At 45.6% G+C, this 17,387-nt stretch overlaps 1 long non-coding RNA gene across 1 annotated transcript; it reads left to right on the forward strand.

Moving 5' to 3' along the window:
* Positions 4,332–5,239, forward strand: LOC110402023. Its single transcript, XR_002440827.1, has 3 exons — positions 4,332–4,420; positions 4,497–4,572; positions 4,655–5,239. It is a non-coding gene; the product is annotated as an uncharacterized LOC110402023 (long non-coding RNA).

Here is a 17,387-nt window from a genome sequence, read left to right on the forward strand (position 1 = left end):
TATCTGTAGCAACGCCCTGGGTTGTGCCATCACACAAGTGTCGCTGTAACGGTCCCTGTAGCCTTGGGGAATCCAGCAGTGATGGGTTGCTGAGGTTTTCCTGTGGGGTAAGGACAAGGGGAAGCGGTGGCCCTGATGCCACGTAGATGGACTCCAGCTCATGTGTGGAGGTAGCATCCTTTGAGCAGCACAGAGCCTGCTACGCTGCGAACTTCTGCTGGTGGTTCAACAAAAGAACAGCTCTTTGCATGTCTAGCTCCAAGTCAAAGGCTGGCAGAAGTAACCCAATGCACCCGTATATCCAGGATAGGGCAGTGAATTGCTAAAGTCTCAACAGGGGTGGATGAGCTGGTAGACACATCCTAGAGAAGAAATTCCTCTAAAACTGAAAGTGAAGAATGTGGTTTAATAGCGTTAAAAACAGAAGGCTAGTAAAGGGATTTGGCTGCACACAAGCAGCACAGCATCTATTAAAAATGAGCATTTAATTAGATATTTGTTTTGCAGCCAGCTTACTTGGCTTAAAAATATATGCTATTGCCCTGAAACACTGACATGATCCCAGTTGGGTGTAGGAAGGAGATGAGGCAGTGGAAGCACTAAGCTAGAAGTAACACATATTTTGGGGTAGCAGAGTGTGGACTTTCAGGAGACAGGAAACAAGCATCTCAATAGTCACCATTTTCACTGCAATAAAGCAGAGTTCTTTGAGCCACACTGGGGTTTATGGATAATGTCCACACATCTGCACATGTTGATGGTTGGACTCGATCTTGCAGGTCTTTTCTGGCTTCATTGATTCTATGATCGTAAATGTGTCAGGGTTTGGGAAATTCATATGGGTTAAGTGCTATTGGAACCTGAGAGTCTGCATAGCAACTCTTTTCTAGCTACCCCAGAGCAAGAGAAAGTTTGAGCTAAAACCTTGGAGAAGATCAGAGTGAGCTGCTTGTGAGCTCCACCGCCACAGCCAATCTCTGCCCAATAGCACTAATGAATTGAAGTTTGGTCCACCAACCATAGGACACTGGAGTGGAGCAGCAGCGTTTTAGGCGGTGATAGATACCTTAGTGTGATCATGAATACATAAGAGCACTGCTGGTGCAGGATGCCTGGAGCCCCAAGCAGTGCAGCCCACTGGCATTGTATGGTCATGTAGGTGTGGTTTAAGCGTGGGAGCTAGCATGGAGGCTGGTGGGAAGTCAAGCCAGCTTGCGCCCGAATTCATTGTATGTTGTTTTAGCAGACTGGAATGATGTGCCTTGGTAGTACAAGTGCCTGACAGCAGTTTGCTCCTTGGCTGAGCATCCTGGCACGTCTTGTTCTGCAACTGGAAGAAGGAACCCCATTGGGAATGGTGAGACGGCAAGGGGATGTCTGCCCTTGGAGGGCAGCAAGGTGTGGAGGACCCAGGCCTGGCTCACTGCAGGCCGCTGCTCACACACTGTGAGACTGCTGGGTGATCCCCTAGCAAATTAATTTCACCAGCCCTGTGCCTCAATTTCCCCCTTTTTAAAAGGGACAGCGGCTCCATTGGAGATCTGCTGCAGGGGAAGGCGCTGTTGCCAAGTGGGAGCAGAGTACCGAAAGACAAAAAGGGTTTTCTCCAAAGTTTGCTTCTTCCTTTCTGAAATATGGAAGAGTCCAACGAACACGCTGAACAGAGATTAATTTTCTTTTTGCCTAAAGCTCAGAACCAGCTTATCAGGAGAGCACGAGGTGCAGAAAGCAGCACGTCCCGCCCCACACCTCCCGCGCAGCCTTTCCTCCTGAGCAGAGCTGGAGAAATAGATGAGACTCGGGCACAGCCAAGCCCGCAATCATTTCTCCAAGTTCCTTTGCCCATCTGGCTCCACTCTGTGGATCATTTAGTGCGAAGAAAGCAATTTTTTTTTCTTGCCTTTGATACTGAAAGCAGCCAGGAGGATAATTGGAGTCTGGAAGGTGCAGCAGCTATCGAGCAATCTCAGCCCTTGCAGACTCTGATGCACTGTACAACTCAAAGGAGAGTTACAATTACTTCCCGGTGACCAGGACAATGATTTATCTTGTAGCCACATGGAAGAAAATCTCTCTGATCTGTTTTGTTGTGATTTTGATCCTTTTTTTGTGGTTTTTTTTTTTTTTTTTTTTTTGGCTTTTTTCCCCCTTCCGCTCCTGATCAGAAAATGCCATATCTCAGATTAAAGGGAGACTTTCTTTTCAGACGCTGTGAGGAAAAGCTGTGATTGACTTTTGGTTATTCCGACCTTTAAAACAATATCCCTGATGAGAAAGAAGGTGTTGGTGTGCTGGGGTCCCCAGCAGCTGGATGCTGAGCGCAGAGTGTCTAATACAACAAAGCCACTCATTTAGTGGATCTTTTTAAGCTCCTTTCACAGGGGGATGATGATTTAGTAGCTGGGGACTGTCCTGGGCCAAACAAACAGGAGCAGACTGCCCAGGGAAACGGTGGAGTCACCGTCACTGCAGGTGTTTAAGGGAAGAGGAGATGGAGTACTTAGAGGCATGGTTTAGTGGGCACTATTGGTGGTAGGTGATGGTTGGACTAGATGATCTTTGAGGTCTTTTCCAGCCTTAGTGATTCTATGGTACTATGAAACCACAGGACCTTAGCTGCTCCTCACACACCTTGCCCTCCAGACCCTTCTGTATCTCTGCAGCCCTCCTTTGGATGCTCTCTAATAGCTTGATGTCCTTCAGATACTGTGGTACCCAAACAAGATGGACTACCTGAGCCAAATGGGGAGGCTTCTTCCTTCCTCAGCCTGGGATCAGCTTTATTTTGGCTCAGATGCCACCTCAAAGAGCTGGCTCCCAAATTCCTGCCTGGGAGCGTGGCAGTAGGCTCCAGAGCATTTCTTCACAGTGTTGAAATGGTATAAATTCACTAGAAAGAGCCAAGGTGTTCTAAAGGACATTTTCTGTTCTTCAGTTGACATTTTCTGTTCTTTTAATAAAATATAACAGCACATCACAGGCTGCATGAGAAAACCTCCTGGCAAGTGGCAGTTCCAGTGATGGGGAGGATCGTGCTTGTGATGTCTCTTTGATGCTCCCCTCTATTAACAGAAGCTTTTCAGGGGAAAAGGGGAGGCTGTACAAAACCCAATCTCCCACTGCTTCAAGGCAAGCCAGGCCCTTTCCTTTACTCAGTGGTGCGTCGGAAGCGAGAGTCAAAGACTTTCTGGGTCTTGTGTGGGGAGCACAGCCCTGCCCTCACTTCCCCACCTTACCACTGGTAGCTCCCAGCAAGGGATCCTATCCCTGCTGGGGAAGTGGCTGCTGTGGGATCCACCACGGTTTTGGGGACATGAAGGAGAGAGCTTAAGAGTCTGGTGGGGGTGGGAAAGAAAAACTGGAGAAATCTTGCCTGAATGATGGGGAAAACCCTTCTGATCTGGCTGCATACATTGGCAGGTAAATCCATCAGACTGGGTGGCTAAATTGAGCCTTGGTTGGCTCAGCTCCTCTATTGAACTGTGCCCCATTTTGGACCCTTTTTCTCCCCCATTTGGAATGGGGAGGATGTCAGCAAACTGCTGTCACAGCTCAGAGCATCCACAAGTGTTGTTCACACTGTCCTTGCAGCACATCTATTCACTGGTCGTGGCTCTTGGTAATGCTGGAGCCTGATTCATTAATTTAATGGTTTATTTAAAAGCACAGTCCTTAAAGAAAAAAAAAAATAATGGCTGCAAGTTGAAAGATCTGCCTGATACTTACAAAAAGCTGCATATGACTGCCCGTAAAGGACACGATGTCCACTAGTAGCTATAGAGTCCATAGATCAAATACTACTGCGACCAGCTCTGCTCTGACAGCTGATCGTTTCCCTAAGACCATGCATGTTAATTTTTTTCAATAAATACACTTGTGCCTTCTCTGAAGGCAATTGGATTTCTGCCATAGACTTTAGCAGAATTAAGACGTGCTCTGCCTGCACCTCCTTGCAGCAAGCTGCCTGGACGGTAGGGGTGATGCTCCTGTGCAAAATGAGCTGTAGCACTGATGCTCTCAGCTAGTTTCCAGGTTTCTGGCATCCTGCAGAACACAAGTCCACCAGCAGCTCAGACCCAACACTTCTGATATCTCTCTTTAGAAAAAAATACAACGTTCACCGTAATTAAGTCTCCTCGACTACCTTCACACTTTGTTAACAAGCACAGCTTCATCAGCTGGAATGGAGCTGATGCAATTCACACCAGCAGAGATCCAGCTGGGTGTAATTGTCCCATGTGCTTTACGGGCAGGTTGTTCTGCCCTCAGCAGTGGCTGGGTGAGCAAGAAGGTGCTTTAAGGAGTGTAGGGCCTCCTGATATACAGCCAGTTCTTGTCCTTTACCAAGAAGAGCTACAGCTGATCTCTTGGTTTCCAGGTGGAATGGTGGATTTTACAAGTTCCCTTTTCTAAACCTGTGGTAAGCTCTTAGAAACCAATCTCTTAAGCTCAATCTGACAAAGAATAAATGTAGCTCTTCTCTGTCTTGTTTGCAGAGCTGGTCTGTGATTGAAAGTGAAAAAATGAGAAAGGAGCAAGGGCAGCTGTGCCCTGTGAAAAGCTGACCTAGAGGTGACTGCTGCACTCTGCCTGCAGGATGGGCTGTAATGGGAGCTTGCATTTGTACTGCCTCATGTAAATCCTGTGTTTTCAGATAACTTCTGGTGCTGGGATCCCACACTGGCTCAAAGCATGTGGCTATTGCTTTGCAATGAGGCAGGCGCTTGCCAACACGAGGTCCAGTTCCTTATCTGAGGGGCTCCTGGAGGTCACTGGCAAGGTGTTACTGGTGTGGTTGTGGCATGGCAGCACTGCTAAGTATCACAGATAGCTCTCTGCTGTCAAAACTATGACTCCTTGTCAAAATTTAATATCCTCCGACTTGTCAAGATCCGTGTATGCATGCACTGGCACAGAGATTTGAATAAAATAACTAGCTTAACTGACTGCATTAGGGGATGATCCAAAGCCAGATTCAGGCAGTGCAATGCCCTCTCCTGTGTGTATGCAAATTGTCTCTGCTGGCACTTTCAGGTGGTCTTTGGCTCAAGCTTTTATGACCAGCAGCAAAAGGAAGGGCATCTTTAAATCTCTGTATCTCAGCTCATGCCATTCACATCAGAATGCCTCACGTGCGAGGCCCAGGGGCTCCTCAGTGGTTAACCTTCTGTTTCTATTACACATGAGAGGCTGTTCTGCTCGAATACCTCACCTGAGCCCCCCTCTAAAGATCAGTCCCAGCTTATGAACTTCTCTGTTGCAGAGTCTAAGTAGGCTCGGCGTTGTTAGTCAGCCTCTTGCCTTTATTGTAATGAGGAAAACTAATCCCTGTTTTCTGATGGTAGCAGTGTATTTCATACAGGCTTCCCTTGGCGGTGATTAACCCACAGTGAACACCTCCAGCCCATCAGTGGCCAAAGGGGTCAAGGAGGATCTGTTGTGCTTGGGGATTTTCAGTCCTCTTTAATCCAGGGAAGGGACCGGGGCATGAGCAGCCCCTGGGCCCTGTGGTATAATGGTAGCTCTCTATTTTGCACTGAGAGCTGATTCAATGTGTATATTTTCAAAGTTTTCCATACCCTGTGTAACATTTGGATTGTCTCTCTGGAAGAATAACCGGTGCAGGCTTTTTATTTCTTTTTCCTCTGAATGAAGTGTTATGATACCTATGGCTGCTGGGCTCAGGTGGTTTTTGTCTGGGTGATTGCTGAATAGTTCTAGAGGTGAAAACATGGGGAGTTTGGGGAGGTGCACCTACAGGCAATATTTCTGAAGGAAAAGCAGTCCTGGAATCAAGATGTTTGGAGCAAATGCTTTCACTTCAGCTCCTCAAATTCTCAACATGTGGTTCTCAAAGGTTACCCTGTCCTGCGCAGTGATTAGCAGCTCCTCTTGCAATTGCCTTGTGTGGAGACTGAGTTTTAAATGTTCCCACAGTGGGAATATCAGCATTAGTCCTTTACCTGAGTTATGAATGGGGGTGAGCGTGACAGGAGCCTGAACCCACAAGCCTTGCTGGGCAGGTTGTGTGGCTGGGCTCACCCTGGCCTCCGTATCTTTGGCCTCAGTGTCCTCATCTTCCTCATCCTCTCTTTCCCTGAGGGGCAGCCAGAGGCAACTTTTACAGCAGGGCTGGCTCCATGCATTTCACTGGCAGTGTTCCTGTGTTTTCGAGTGTGTGCTCTTTCCTTCTCCCTCTCTCTGCAAGTCTGAAGGTCCTAGGTCCTTCCAAGTCCTCCCCCAGTGAAGTGAGCTCCTCAGAGCTATGGTTTCTCTGAGTTTCCTCTGGTAGCCAGCATGCACCAGGGCTGTCCACTTCAGAAATACAAGATGGTCTTATGAGTGTCTTGAAATTTCCACTTAAAGACACTTTTGACTAACTGGGGTAATGTGATCTTGAGCAGAGAAAGAAAGGATTATATTTCCCATGGAAAATCTGTGTGTCTTCAGAAGACAGTTGTGGTGTGCACAGCCTCTACACAGGAGCTCTACCCCTTGGTTAAAAGCCTTACAGAAGAGGAGACTGGTTGGCTTAAGGGTCCTTTCTGTGGCAGTGTTTTTTCTATCTCTGATGGAGAAGGGAGGCTGAAAATAATGACATTTTGTTGAGTGGATGCATGGGAATTTCAAATCACCGCTGCAGAGCCTATGCACGATCCTCATAGCAATACAGGGTAGGCAGCAATTTGTTACACTGGATTGTTTCCTCTAAGCCACAACAATATTCCTGGTGTTTTTCTCTTTAGAATGATTGGAGTCGCTCATGCTGGGGTTTTACCACAATGACTTCAATGAGTTCATGGCATTACTCACGATTGCTTTAGGTTAAGTGAAAGGAAACTTGGCTGCAGCACTACCAAGGTGTTTCTATTAAGCAGCCTTAAGGCTCCACTCCATTCTTAATGGAAAGGAATGGCATTATCCACATCTCATAGATGGAGAAAACGAGTCATGTTTGGGTGGGAATCTGATTACAAATCACTTGGCAGAGGCAGTAACAGTTCAGTGCTCTAGCTGTAGACTGCAATAGTTAACGTGAGTATAAAGATAGAGAAAATGAAAATGGTAGACGTGAAGTAGCATTTCTGTACTGAAGTCCAAGCAGCCATAGCAGTTAAAATCAGGCAAAGATTGCCTTTATTCAAATGTAGAGTAACCGGGACAGACATAAAATTGCAAACGGGTTTTCAGAAATGGTGTCCAGAGGTGGTTACGTGCTGTGATGATTGATGGATTGAATTCTTAATGCTCCCTTTGGGTTTACTATAAGCTGCTCACACTTATTATAGATCTCCTATATTTAATTTTGTTATCAAGTTAATTGTATTTTCCCTAAGAGCTGTAGCAGCCTGCTGTGTATTACTATGTCTTTGCCAATGAACTGCTCCACTTATTGGCTAATAACTGGCTGTACGAATTTTTCTTTACAAATGCAATCTCCCTAAATGTTTCAGATAACATGGTCTGCATAAGTATTCTTTTGGCTTCTTATTCAGCTTACCTTACTCTGAGCACTGCGATATTTTGAGTTACCTAAAGGTTTAGTGCCCCTTTTTCACACTTACTATCAGTGTCTAAACTCTAAATATAAAAACTTCTGGTTTGTGGAAGTCAGTGTAATTGCTCCCATTTGTTCACCATTTGTGTGAACAAATCTTGAACCCAAGGCTGAGGAAGATGGGCTTGGTCAAGCTGTGCCATGCAGGTAGAGAAGAAGTGTGAAACTTTTTTTTTTTTTTGGCTTCTGATGGAGTTCTGGTAATGTTTTTTTGGGCACTTCCAAATGTTTGACCTTATTATTCACACGTCAGTGATTATACCAGCTGCTCCTGATGCAGACAACAGCACTCGTGCTGTGAGTGGCCAGTCTGGAGTGATGCGCACACACAGCACTCGCTTGCCTAGAAAAATGTGCGTGGTTGCTGGGTAGGAAGAGCACAACAGGCTCCCGTTTGAGGTGCCCAGCCTGCTGCCTTAAACATCTCAGCTGTGACTAATTTGTTCAGTCGAATTTCATTTTCCTGTGCTAGTAAAAATTCTGATGCTGATTGGAGAGATACCATAAACTCCCTCTGCGTGTATTGCTATAATACAGCTCTTTCCTTTCTTATTACTTATGTGTTCCATCATTCCCCAGCCAGTGCTGGGATGTGCTAAATGCTTTAAATCTGCACAGACGGTCTCTGTGGAGGATTTCATTTGGCGGAGTCACTGCTGGAGAGGCAAAAGGAGCAATAAGCCGGTGATGGCCAACGTCTGTGTGGGATTATTTTTCCCTTCCTTTAAAAGAAGTAGTTGTCATTTTTATGTCTATCCACAGATAATCTGTAGACAAAGCCATTCAGTTCACATCTGACACAATCAATTCGGAGCGTAGCTATCGCAAATCACTCTGACTTCAACTGAAGCTACTGAGATTTGCAGAAGACTTTCAGAGTCTCCACCTGAATTTGTTTATCTATCTTCTTACATTTTGACTTCAAATATCAGCTGAGGTAAAGAGCTAATTGTTCTGATCAACCGATACATTCCCCATGGAAAGGAAAGAGCCCAGTTTGCCACTGGTGTACTTTCTTTTCCTGGGTGGATGAAGGTCTGAACCCACACTGCTGCTGAATGTCCAATCTTCTGTTAGAGAGCATACTTCTCTCTTTTTTTTCTTTCTTTTCTATGATCCAGTGAATGTTTTCTTATTAGTACAGAGCAGCTCCCAGAGAGGGGACCAGCCATGCTTTGTATCACTGTCCTTGTGGCTGTGAGGATCTGATTTGGACATGGGTTGTGGGTGTACAAATCCCCACACTACACCAAGAAGATTATTTATGTGTCCAAGCCCAGCTAACTAGCCTGTTGTCCACTCTTGGTATGGAGTTTATTGTATGTTAAGAGCAATAGATTAATCCTAGACAGAAAAAAAGGCCATGCCCTAATACCCTACATGGAGCTTTTCTGTGTGAGCAGCATGCATAGAAGTCAGGTGCTGGTGTATTTTTGAGGATTCAGCCCGGAGTCCATGGAGATCCTGGGTTTCATTTCTGCTACAGCAACAGGTGGTAGCAAAGAAAACCATCTCCTGGTGGTGTCCCATCTTTCTGGGTGCCAGTTTTTGGCATGATGCTGTGATCTCCCCTATTCTTGACTTTCCACGTTGCCAAGGAGGTTGTGGATGCCCCGTCCCTGGAAGCATTCAAGGCCAGGCTGGACGTGGCTCTGGGCAGCCTGGTCTAGTGGTTGGCAACACTGCACCCAGCAGAGGGGTTGAAAATCGATGATCTTTGAGGTCCTTTTCAACCCAAGCCATTCCATGATTCTATGATAAACTAAAAACGTTAACAAGTTTTAAGGAACCAGAATTCTTCTTAAAACCACAAATAATGCAAACCAAAGGAAAACACCCCAAAAGCTCTTGCCGAAGAGCCTTCTGACGACTCTCATTTATTCATGATACTGTTGCATCATATGCCAGGAGGACTGGTGACTGTGAGTCAAGGACACACAATAACAGCCACAGCTTCAAGATCACAGTGCGTGCTTGGAAGATCTTGATGGATGTCCTTGAAGGCTCCTGGCAGTCTGTGCCTTCTGGCAGACAGAAGTAAAATGCTTCTGAATGCAGTGGGATTGAGAGTTTGCCTCCCTTTGTTATAGGGCTAAGCTGTGATCTGAGAGCTTGCATACTCAGATGATGGGATAACTCCTGATAAGGCTATGGATAAGAAATATTGGAGATGTTTAAAGAGGAAATATGGGTTTTATTTTAAAGGTAGCTAGCAGTGATGCTTTGCACCTGTCATATGCTGGTGATCAGACTGGAGGGGTATTTGCCTTCAGGGAAAGCTGATTAACTTGATGTGCAGAATCTACAGATCTACAACCTACCTACGAAGGGAAATAAACTTTTAAGGCAGTTTAATAAGCTGAGGCTTATTTCTCCATCAGGAGAAATCTTAGGGAGACAGGGCTGATGGTGCACATGGCTGGGGGAAGCTTCCTGACCTCTGCGGTGCTTTATGGATGCATCTTTGTTTTCCAGCCATGGAAGCCTGAAGCAAGAGGAGTTGAAATTTGGCCTGAAGTGTCAGCCAGGCGTTTCCTCTGAAACAAGTCATGGAAACTGTTGTGTTTATTTCAGAGACTTTTGGAAAGGTTTTTGTCTGATCTTCTTTCAAGTGCCTATTGGGCTCTGATCCTAAAAGGTAGGGATGTGTTTATGGCTGTGTCACTGAAGCGCCTTTTCAGAGTGAGAAAAACGCAAAGCAAGCACAAATGATAGATAAAGGGTCTTCAGACACTGAGTTGGTAAAACGTTAGATGACATTCAAAGATGGTAAATACAGAGCAATATGTTGTTACAAAACATTCACAAGGTTAGCTGCAACCATGCAGAAGGAGATCTTCAAACAGTGGCAACACCTTTGAAACACTTCCAGCCTCAGCAGCACTCAACAAGGAGAGCAGCATGGGAATGATCATTAGGAATAAGTAAATCAGAAAATATCTGGTGGCTTTTCTGCAATGCACAATATGTTTGCTTTTTGCGTTGTGTGCAGCGTTGCTCCCCTGCCTTGGAAAAGACAGGCAGAGCTTGGGAAAGACAGAGTGAAGGACAGCAGAGGTGAATGAATATACAGGACAAGATATGTACTAGGAAAAATGGCAAGAGAAAAAGAGAGGTTATGACTATGATGGCAGTTTCTAAAAGCATCAGTAGTGTGGGCATGAGCAGTTAAAGCCTTTCTTGTGACATAGGCTTGTGGGAAGAGAAATTCTTTCGGGTACAAGGCAATGAGCCCAGCTATAATCAAACAAATAAGCAAGAAGCCATTTTCTCTGGCTTAACGGTGGAACAGCACAGGGACAGCAGCTGGTGCCCTGAAGAGATGCAGAGCAGCCCCAGGGATGGCTCCAGTGCCGGAGGGAGGTGGCCCAGAGCTTTGGTGCACAATGGGCAAAGCCTCAGTGTCAATCAGTATTTTTGTTAGCATTTCATTGCAAGGTGTGCCACGGCAAGGCAAGCAGAGCAGAAGGAATGATGGAGAAATCTCTTATGGGATAGTCTAGGCTGGAAGGGACCTGAAAGCACATCCAATCCAATACCTTTGGTGGGCAGGGACACCTCCCACTAGACCAGGCTGCCCAGGGCCCCATCCAGCCTGGTCATGAGCACCTCCAGGGATGGGGCATGCACAGCTTCTCTGGGCAACCTTTCAACAGCTGGACCCTGGCCTCTGCACCTGCTTCCCTGAGTGTAAAAGGAGGGCAGCAATGCCTTTTGACGTCAGCAGTGTGTTGCGAAGATCAAGTGGAAGAAGCGAAGATCAAGAAGAAGTGACTTTTGCACTTTATGGAATTCCCAGTTTCTCCTGTGATAAGTGTCCTAGGAAAGTCCTGCAAGGAATTATTCACATTCTGTTCAGTGCAGAGGTTTGATGCTGTGCAGAAAATAGGGTCGCAGCTCTTATACAGACTGTGTGGAAAAAGACTTGCTCCTGCTAATATCAGCACCTCCAGGAGGTAAGAGACTTGCAAGAGAGGTGCAGTACAGTTCTGCCATGGGATATGAACATGGAGCCAGGGGGATAATTAAAGGCTGGCTCTGAGACAGTGCTTTTTGCCAAGTTCTGAGAATGTGTACGGTAGGACCAGGAATGGGGACAACTCTGAGTCCATGTCAAGGCACATGGTGAGGATGAAGAGGAAGAACAAATAATACAGCCTCTCTACAACTCCCTGAAAGGAGGGAATTGGCCTCTTCTGCCAGGTAACAGCGATAGCATGAGAGGGAATGGCCTCAAGTTGCACCAGGGGAGGTTCAGGTTGGATATTAGGAAACATTTCTTCTCCAAAAGAGTGGCCATGCACTGGCACAGGCTGCCAAGGGAGTGGTGGAGTCACTGTCCCTGGAGGTGTTCCAGAACCATGGAGATATGGCACTGAAGGACGAGGTCAGTGGGCACAGAGGGGGTAGGTTGTTGGTTGGACTAGATGACCGTAGTGGTCTTTTCTAAATGTAATGATTCTAATGCTTAGCATAAATAACATAGGTTTTGGAAGTAGGGCAACTGCACAGGGGATTTGCCAGAGCCATTTTTTAACAGCTGGTTTGGGGTGTGTTTTGAATAGGTGGATAAAATACAAACCTGATGGCACCGACAACACCTAGTCTGGCATTTCTGAACTTTTCCAGTGCTTCACTTTGTGACCTCAACAGTAATGAACTGGATTCTCAATGTAATAAATTGAAAGGTAGCAACAGAAGTTTCAGAGACACAAAACATCCCCTTGAAATGGAAACGTTTGATTTATACCGCAATGAAATAGCTAGCAGGGAGGTAATTTATTACAAACAAAGCAAAGTGACTGGAAGGCCTTATCCTTCCAGCAGAATGCTGGGAAATACTTATTACTGTTCTAGCTTTCAATACCGTGATAGTCAAAGCCCTGGGATTAGCAAGCTTATTTCTTTTTGGAGATTAGGTTAACAAATGTGTCAGTTCCACATTACGCTTCAAGCAGAAAGCCAGCACAGCACTGACTGCAACAGGAGAAGTTTTCCTGCCCTGCGGTGTGACCTCTGCCCAACACCATAGCTCTATCAGACAACAGAAGCCCTTCTGTGGGGCTGGGAACTCTTTCAAGGAGATCTCAGTGCCGTACCAAGAACTTTTTTTTTTTTGTCTTAAAATACTGATGCTTTTTTTTTTTTTTTAAGTAAATAAACATACTGGGATCTCATAAAGAAAAAGACTCAAATACTGTGAGAGGGAGCAGAAGAAAATTAATCACCAGCAGGCACTCAAAAATGTTCATGGCAAGTTGCAGTGCTTTAGGAAACAGGAAAAAGCACTACAATTTAAAAACAATTTATTTAGCTAAAGACAGGAACAGCTGGCTCTGTTCCTGATGGAAGATTTAGTCATTTCTGTGATGAACAGCAAATATTTTTGATGTTATCCAGGTCAGTATTTCAGTATGATAGCTTGTTCTGGCTGCAGAGTATGTTGGTTGATGCTGAGATTTGACAAGCCCTGTTAGTTATACATGCCAGACTGATCATGTCAACATCAAAGACCATATTTAAAAGGCTCCAATACTGTATGTAGGATTGTTAAGGGAATAAACAGACTGCTGCTTTCCTTCTGGTCCTGTGGGTCACATTTGATTATAGCTCATACAATAAAACAGAACTAGCTGGAGCTAGGGTTGACTATTGTGAAATAAGTGAAAGTAAATGATTTTCTTTTTATCATCACAGCATTTAGGACCATTTCCCTGTTGTTTTGGGGTTGGATGGACTCTATTGTGGGAGTCTTTAGGTACAGAATGACTACAGACAGCTGATTGCCCAACCTGTGTGGGAGACTTGATGCAATGACCTTGATGCTGATTCAGGTGCAGCTTTCAGTGGCTTTAGGATATGGGAGCTGGGGACCCTTGGAGTTCTTGAGGACTGGGGCCCTGGATCAGGTCAGTCCTGAATTCATTGGCACTGCCTCTAGGCAGAAAGTACCCAGGGCTCTCAGATATCTCTGCCTCTGCTTGTTGGTACTGGGAAACTTAGTTCAATTTCTACTGTATTCTGTGCAGATATGTACTGTTTGACCAACACAGGCTGAGGGGCTTTGTTATAAATAAGGATATTTAAGGAGGTGTTCAAGAAACATTTAGATATAGTGTTGAGAGACATGGTTTAGTGGGGTTATCGGTGGTAGGTGGATGGTTGGACTGGATGATCTGGTAGGTCTTTTCCAACCTAGATAATTCTATGATTCTATATCAGGCTGAAAGGATTCCCAGTTCTTGTTACCAGTCTGAAAAGTTCTTTAAATGCAGTGTCACTGAGAAGAGAATGAGGCATGTACACTAGGGTCCTAACTCTAACAACTGAAGCGCTCAAATGAAGAAAGCTGCAGGTTATGTGACCTTGAAGGAAGAAATATGAACATTGAAATGCTCATGGAAGCAGGAAAAAATACCTGCAGAACAGTTAGGGCAGCAACGGGTGTCTCTTTGGACAGAAATAAATCTCCAAATAGCAGAGCTCAAGAAGAAAGTAGAAAGGCAGCCATAAAACATGCAGTGCCAAGTGCGACAGCCTGGATGCAATTAGAAAACTCTTGGCAGAAGAGATCTGCTGTTTCTCCCAAGTTTTCTCCTTGCATGAGGTGACAGATCTCCAAACAGCAGAGCCATGGTTGGTGTTGGAAAACAGAGCCCTGGGCCAGCTTCCTTTTTGGTATGAAGGAATGGCTGAAAAATTGTACCACCAGAGGGAGTGGGACACCAGATTTCTTCCTTACAGATGCATCCAACCCAAGGAGTTACCAGAGGGAAAGCAAACGTGAAAAGCCATACCTTAACCTCTGATCATTCAGAGAAACCATTACTTGGTGTAACTTTTCTCCCACAGCTGTGAAGCAGCTGCAAAGTGTGAAACTGAAGTCTGAAAATCTGTATTGCAGTGACTACTGTGGGGGGGAAAAAAAAACCCTCAATATTTTTAGGGTACTGGTCAGCCCCTTCCAGGTGTCATTTCAATCTCTTTTCATGAGTGATTTTAGATTTGGGGTACAGGAGAGAAATGCCGTGGAATACTCTGGGAAGGGGCTGCACTGTGGGACAGGAGTTGGGAAGGGGGCTGAGCAAAGCTGGTCACACACTGGGGAGTGTGTTGGGCTCCTCTGCAGGTTCTTTCGCTGTGATACAGCAGATGAAATCCTGCACTTCTGCTTATGGGGCACAAGAGAGGTCATGGGGTTGGGCTGCAAATGCAGCAGGTATGAGCCAGAAGAGGGGTGTGGAGCTTCTATCAGATCTGGCACATGTTAAAGGTGACAAAAACCATGACAGCCCCAACTGGAGGAAAGGCAGGGGGTAAGAATCTGTTCTTCTGGAGAAGGGTCAGGGATGATTGTTAATATGCCAAAGTGTGCTGATGCTGGGCAGCGAAGACCAATTGCAATCTGCTCAACTTAGCATGGTATGGTGAACAGATGGAAAGAATAGCATAAAAATCAGTTCACCTTCACAGGCAGTTCACAGTAACAACAACAACAAAAACCCACGAAAAACCCAAACCTCTCATTTTAAAAAGTGTAAAGGTTAGCTTGCAACTGAACCCCTCCAAGAGTGATGTATCCAGCCGCCTGAGGCCAGCAGGGAAAGCAGAGAAAAGCTGAGGGGACTGTCCCAAGCCTGGGACAGCTTGCTTTCTCCATGTGATTTATCGTTAAGTGGCAAGCATATTTTCAAGGGGGATATGCACGCTCACTCAGCTAATCTGAGTGCTCACCATTGGCCTCTGAGTAGTGCTGCTCTGTAGACTCCCAGGTGCAATTCAGATAATTCAAGGCATGCAGTCAGCAAATCCGTCAAACGTGGGACAATGCAACAGGCTGTTCTTCTGGCTCCTGGAAGTACATATGACTTGGGATGATGTATCCTTGCCTTTAGAGGCATCAGGATGGCTCTTAATTTTTTTCACATTAAATTGTACGTGGACCGGTTACACGATGGTGTAATTGAGGGCTTGATTCATGCAAGACTTCAGAGATATTTGGGTTGTGCTAGGGTACACAGTGTGGTCTCCAGCTGCCAGCATAGGAATGTATCTATCTGTCAAACCTGCCAGCAATCTGCAGTTTTCACAGACAGCACCAGATTATGATGTTCAGGACAATGGATTGAGCCCTGATTCGTATTAAGTAAGGGCTTTTGCCTTCTGGAGAGAAAGTGCAAGTGATGGGGGACTGATCATGAAAGCCCCTTGGGGAGAAGCTGCAAGCTCTTGTCTGAGCACTGGGACTGCAGAGCCTTGCGGACATGCACAGATGTGTTACCCAGCTGCTCACTGCAGAGCAGGACATGATCAGTAAGGCAGCTTCTCTCTTTAAGCACCAGGCACAGATTAAGTCTTGGACATCCAGAGGAGATGAGGCTCTATTATTCTATAGGGTGCTGATTTAAAGGACTTCAGAAACCCAAGGGACAGGACTAACGTTACAGCTGGGACAAAGTAACATTGCTTGTTTTAATCTCTGTGCCTTTGGGAGAGAGTCTGGATAGACCGAAAGGAAAGAGGTAGAGGACGAGATCTTTGTTTCTGGCTCCGGTGAGCAGAGCAAGGAGCCTAAAGGAATGGACTTGGCATAGTCAGGGAGAGGTGTGGGAAGGAAGAGCCGAGGACAGGCTGACAGCTGCTGCTCAGGTACTGCATTGTGTATCATTGGGAGTTTTTAGGGGTTATTGAGCTGATCTGAAGACACTGAAGTCTGTACAGCTATGCCATGTGAATAGCTCATTCCATTAGCTTCTTTGCTGTGCATACAGAGAACAAATCTCTGCCACCAGGAGGTAGTAGAGATTTTTAAGTTTTCACAAGTACCTTTTCATGAACTCTCCTATCTCCTCAAAACAGTATCTAGGAGACTTTATGGGTGCAGGTGTATTGAAAGGACCAGGACTTCATCTGCAAAAAAGCTCTCTTGTAAGACAACCCAGTGTTGCAGATTTCTTTTGTGCATTACACAGACTGTTGCTCATTGTGGGTCCTGCTGTGCTTCCTGCTGGTGTCAAAAGCAATTGAAAAACTGGCACAAAAGATCACAGGAGAGAGATTTCTGACAGAGAGGTATGAAGTCAGTATTGTCCTGGCTGCCAGCCCTCAGGACTCTCCATGTCATCGCATCAGTGTGCTCACTTCCCAATGGCACCAGCCACCAATTCAAGGGAAAGGGAGAGGTACCCAAATCTTACCAGATGCTCAATAAATCAGAGCATGTCTTATCACAGCTGATTTCTGAGTCATACTGTAGAATTCAAATTCCTTCGTGCATCCCAAATGCTGCAGATTGTTCAGAGACTGAATCATAGAATCATTAAGGTTGGAAAAGACCACTAAGATCATCAAGTCCAACCACCAGCCCATCACTACCGTGCTCCCTAAACCATGTCCTTGATTGCCACATCTACCCTTTTCTTGCAAGCCTCCAGGTGCAGTGACTCCACTACCTCCCTGGGCAGCTGCAGTTGACCTGGAATCTGAAAGTCCAGCTGTACATTACCCACCTACCTCCCACTGTCCTCAGCGAAGTTCTTCCGTGGGTCTAAATGTTAATAGCTCCGTTATGAACAGTAGAAGCACCTGGTTGTGGCCACTGGTAAGAGACACTGATCGCTCTCAGACCTTGCAGCAATGGGATTTGAAAATGTAGAGCAATGGGTATAAATCAATCCATTGGCTCCTGTTAAATGAGCTGTAATGTTCTATGATGAGCTGAGCTATCAGAGAAGGAAGGCAGAAGTCATGATGAGTGTTAGGTCAAAATGCCAAAAAAGGATTCATTTTTGCATACATGCCATGATGTAGAACACAGGACTCGTGCTAT

Source organism: Numida meleagris, chromosome 6, assembly GCF_002078875.1.
Source record: "Numida meleagris isolate 19003 breed g44 Domestic line chromosome 6, NumMel1.0, whole genome shotgun sequence".
Lineage (NCBI taxonomy): Eukaryota > Metazoa > Chordata > Aves > Galliformes > Numididae > Numida > Numida meleagris.